This window comes from Aegilops tauschii, chromosome 6, assembly GCF_002575655.3.
Source record: "Aegilops tauschii subsp. strangulata cultivar AL8/78 chromosome 6, Aet v6.0, whole genome shotgun sequence".
Taxonomy (NCBI): domain Eukaryota; kingdom Viridiplantae; phylum Streptophyta; class Magnoliopsida; order Poales; family Poaceae; genus Aegilops; species Aegilops tauschii.
This window is the reverse complement of record NC_053040.3, coordinates 431,697,879-431,703,566: the sequence shown is the minus strand read 5'-3', so window position 1 is coordinate 431,703,566 and position 5,688 is coordinate 431,697,879.

The window sequence follows — 5,688 nt, the reverse complement described above, 5'->3', positions numbered from 1 at the left end:
CAGTCATGCATGCTTTTCTCACACATTGCATGCTCCACCACCACATTCTTTCATGCCTTTTCATTTGACTTTCAATATTAAATCGCTTGTATCTTTTGAACTGGCAGTCTAATTTATGTTTTGTTTGGATATTGGTGTTCCATGCGAGGAGGGATTTTAAACATGATCACTCGGGAATACATTTTGACAAATTTTAAGGTTTCATTGAGTTTCAAATATTAAAAAATCATCATTCATTTCCATATCTTGTGATATAACTTGGGTAAGCTTGTCTTGCTTTTGTTTGCTTGAATCATTTATTTCCATATCTTGCGATATAACTTGTGTAAGCTTGAATTTCTTACATGTGGTTCTTAATTTCCTTGAGTGTTTATCTTGTTTCAAATAAGTTGTTGGTGCACTTAGTTTATATATTAGGATTTATGCTTGAAAAGTATCCAGCTAGTTTATTTCCGCATTAGGATAAAGCAAAATATATGAAGTTTTTAAAAATCTTATTCACCCCATCCTCTAGGCAACCTATTGGTTATTTCAGATGGATTGACCTTGTCGTTGACAGTCGAGAAATCTTCGTGCACATACCCCTAAGGACCAGCGTCCCAAGACCGCAGTTATGCCTTTGACCCATTGAATCAAATTGAAGCGCTTGACACCAAATCTCGTTGTTGTTTTTTTGCGATGTTTTTTTTGCGGGGGATCAAATATCATTGTTGTTCACACACAACGAGAAACCCTAACCTCGCCTACCCAAGGAGAAGATTAGAAACTATGTTGGAGCTCCATCGACTCTGTCCCGATGGATAAACTCAAGGACGATCAGAGCCCGGAAGACCAGCTCAAAGATGAAGCATCATCATCCTCCCGAATGCTTCCCCTAAGAGAGAAAAAAACTAACCTAAAACTACTAGCCAGCGTACTAATCACCAATGTCAGAAAGTGAGTGAGGGAGTCCTGGACTAAGGGGTCCTCAGGCGTCCGGCCTGTTAGCCGTGGGCCGGACTGATGGGCCGTGAAGATACAAAGACCGAAGACTGCACCTGTGTCTGGATGGGACTCTCCTTGGTGTGGAAGGCAAGCTTGGTGATCAAATATATAGATCCCTTTCTCTATAACCGACCTTGTGTAACCCTAGATCCTCCCGGTGTCTATATAAACTGGAGGACTTAGTCCGGAGGGATATACTCATAGCCATAGTCATACAGGCTAGACTTTTAGGGTTTAGTCATTATGATCTCGTGGTAGATCAACTCTTGTAACACTGATATTCATCAAGATCAATCAAGCAGGAAGTAGGGTATTACCTCCATAGAGAGGGCCCGAACTTGGGTAAACATTGTGTCCCCTGTCTCCTGTTACCATCGACCTTAGACGAACAGTTCGGGGCCCCCTACCCGAGATCCGCCGGTTTTGACACCGACATTGGTGCTTTCATTGTGAGTTCCATTGTGCTTTCCCCAAAAGGTTTGATGGCCCCTTCAATCATCGACAACGATGTTGTCCAAGGGGAAACCTTCCTCCCTGGATAAATCTTCGTGTTTGGTGGCTTCGCACTGCGGGCCAACTCGCTTGGCCAGCTGGAGCAGATCGACAGGTACACCCCTGGCCATCAGGTCAGGTTCGGGAGCTTGAACTATGTCGCGGACATCCACGGAGACTTGATCCTCAACGGATTCGGGACCGCGGCAGTCGCTCCCCGTCGACACGATGAGCATGACTTAAATCTGTCATCGAACCACACTCCGGAAATCGCACCTGTAACCGCTCTAGCCTTAGATCCGGAGCAGATTGCGCCATCCAAGGACGGGAAGTTCAACCCCACCAGGGAGGCCGCAGACTCCGCGGCGTTGGAGCAGCACACAAACCTAACCTCGGGTGAGGCCTGTGTCATCGGAACCTCGGACTTGTTTCCGGCTATAAGTTCCGAGCCATGTGCGTCCGTATATTCGATCGCCGAGTTCAGCGCCGCGGACATCTTCCAGCACTCACCTTTAGGCGATGTGCTAAACTCGTTAAAGAATCTATCTCTAGTGGAGGACTCTCAGCCGAATTATATCCGGTTTGAGCTGGAGGCGGATGATGGAGAATTTTGTTTCCCACCACCGCCCACTTCATAGCCACTGTCGAAGACCTAACCGACACACTCGATTATGACTCCGAAGACATCAACGGTATGGACGACGATGCCGGAGACAAGGAGGGCCAAAACCCGTCGTTCACAGGATGATGGACGACCACTTCCTCATATGACATATACATGGTAGATGTGCCAAAAAATAATAGCGGCGATGACAAGGAAAACCTAGCAAAGGAGGACCCTCCTAAGACACAACCAAAGCGCCGACGTTAGCGGTGCCGCTCTAAATCGCGCCACAACAGAGACAGTAACACCGGCACTGGAGACGAGAACACTCCGGATGGTGCCGAAGACACAGAAGAACCCGATGAACAAACTGCCGAACAAGACAATCGGGAAGATGGGCAAGTCAGCCCTGACGAACAGGCCATAGAAGAAGACTCGTAGGACGGTCGTTATCATCCGCTCTCCGAGGAGGAGGTGAGCCTCGGCAACGAAGACTTCATCGTGCCTGAGGAACCTCTCGAGTAGCAGCGCTTTAAGCTTCAGCTAATAGCCACTGCGAGGAGCCTGAAAAAGAAGCAGCAGCAGCTTCAAGTTGATCAAGACCTGCTCAATGGCAGATGGACAGATGTCCTGGCAGCCGAGGAATACGGCCTTAAACGCCCAGAAAAAAGTTATCCGAAGCGCAAATTGCTACCTCAATTCGATGACGAGGCGCCAGAGCCCGCACCAGCATCACGCAATGCGGTTAATCGGCCACCGCGCGGTCGGCATAAAACGGCAACTCGAGCCGAAAACCAGACTGTCCCACCTCGCCGTAAAGGCAGGGATAAGACAGCTCGGGGCTATACATATGACCTTCGTCAAGACCTGGACAGTAGAGCAGGACATACAAGATCGATCTACGGATCGCGAGGACGTGCCTTGACACGCGAGGACGGCTATCTATTCAGACGTGACAAACCTAGTCACGCCCGGGCCGAAAACCGCAGACGGACTCCATCGGAGCTACGTCGCGATGCGGCCCGATATAGAGGCGCCGCACACCCTCTTTGCTTCATTGACGACGTAATGGATCATGAATTCCCAGAAGGGTTCAAACCCGTAAACATCGAATCATATGATGGAACAACCGATCCCGCGGTATGGATCGAGGATTTTATTCTCCACATCCACATGGCCCGCGGGGATGATCTTCACGCCATCAAATACCTCCCACTAAAACTCAAAGGGCCAGCTCGGCACTGGCTAAACAGTCTGCCTGAAAATTTCATTGGCAGCTGGGAGGACTTGGAAGAAGCTTTCCTTGACAACTTCCAAGGTACTTATGTCCGGCCACCAGATGCCGATGACTTAAGTCACATAGTCCAACAACCTGGAGAGTCAGCCAGGAAATTCTGGACTAGGTTCCTAACTAAAAAGAACCAGATCATCGACTGTCCGGATGCCGAAGCCCTAGCGGCCTTTAAACATAGCATTCGTGACGAATGGCTCGCCCGCCACCTCGGCCAAGAAAAGCCAAAATCCATGGTAGCCCTCACGGCACTCATGACCCGCTTCTGTGTGCGGGAGGATAGTTGGCTGGCCCGTAGCAAAAATATAGCAAGTGACATGGGCACCTCCGAGGCCAAAAATAGCAACGGCAAGCTCCGACACAGCAGACACAAACGCCGAAGTAACGGTGACAACACCGATGACACGACAGTCAATGCCAGATTTAGTGGTTCCAAGTCCGGTCAGCGGAAGAAGCCATATAAAAGAAACAACCAAGGGCCATCAAGCTTGGACCGCATACTCGATCGTTCATGCCAAATCCATGGCACCCCTGATAAACCAGCCAATCATACCAACAGAGATTGTTGGGTTTTTAAACAGGCCGGCAAGTTAAATGCCGAGAACAAAGAAAAGGGATCGCAAAGCAAGGACGATGACGAGGAGCCCCGGCAACCAAGCACAGGGGGACAAAAGAAGTTTCCCCCTCCCAGGTCAAATCGGTGAACATGATATATGCTACACACATCCCCAAGAGGGAGCGCAAGCGCGCGCTCAGGGACGTCTATGCGATAGAGCCAGTCACCCCAAAAATTAATCCATGGTCGTCATGCTCGATCACTTTTGATCGACGGGATCATCCGACCAGTATCCGTCATGGCGGTTCAGCCGCATTGGTCCTTGACCCAATAATTGATGGATTCCACCTGACGCGAGTCCTTATGGACGGCGGCAGTAGTAGCCTGAACCTGCTCTATCAGGATACAGTGCGCAAAATGGGCATTAACTCATCACGGATCAAGCCCACAAAGGCCACCATCAAAGGAGTCATACCAGGTGAAAGGATCGATATAGTAGACTAGAGGGGGGGGTGAATAGGCAACTAACAATTTTTAGCTTTTCTTTACCAAATTAAACTTTTGCATCAAAATAGGTTCTCTAGATATGCAACTAAGTGAGGAACCTATATGATACAAGGACAACAAGCATGCAAGCAAATAAGAGATATAACACGAGTAAACTTGCGAAAATAAAGGGACGAGATAACCAATAGTGGAGCCGGTGAAGACGAGGATGTGTTACCGAAGTTCCTTCCTTTTGAGGGGAAGTACGTCTCCGTTGGAGCGGTGTGGAGGCACAATGCTCCCCAAGAAGCCACTAGGGCCACCGTATTCTCCTCACGCCCTCACACAATGCGAGATGCCGTGATTCCACTATTGGTGCCCTTGAAGGCGGCGACCAGACCTTTACAAACAAGGTTGGGGCAATCTCCACAACTTAATTGGAGGCTCCCAACGACACCACAAAGCTTCACCACAATGGACTATGGCTCCGCGGTGACCTCAACCGTCTAGGGTGCTCAAACACCCAAGAGTAACAAGATCCGCTAGGGATAAGTGGGGGGAATCAAATTTCTCTTGGTGGAAGTGTAGATCGTGGCCTTCTCAACCAATCCCGAGCAAATCAACAAGTTTGATTGGCTAGGGAGAGAGATCGGGCGAAAATGGAGCTTGGAGCAACAATGGAGCTTTTGGGGGAAGAGGTAAGTCAACTTTGGGGAAGAAGACCTCCTTATATAGTGGGGGGAACAATCCAACCGTTACCCCCCACACCAGCCCCGCAGAGAGCGGTACTACCGCTGATCACAGCGGTACTACCGCTCCCCGGGCGGTACTACCGCTGGGCCCAGAGCGGTAGTACCGCGGTGGTCAGGGCGGTACTACCGCATATGAGCGGTACTACGGCCCCCACTGCCGCGACTAGTTCCGTAAAACCCGACACGAAAAAAGACCCCTCGAATCGAGGCGGTACTAGCACGAGACCGCAGCGGTACTACGGCTGGGGGCTACCAGCGGTACTACGGCTGGGGGCTACCAGCGGTACTACGGCTCTAGAGCGGTACTACCGCTCTTAGAGCGGTACTACCGCTTGTAGCCACAAGCGGTACTACCGCTCCGGCCCGTGGTACTACCGCTGGGACTAGAGAAGGCACACTCAGAAGGGGAACAAGCCCATCATAGAAGCGGAAAGGCTCGGAGGGGGGCAAAGGAAGTGTACGTGATGATTCCGCCCTAGCCTTTCCAAACCGAACCCCCTCTTGATAGTACGGTGATCCCTAT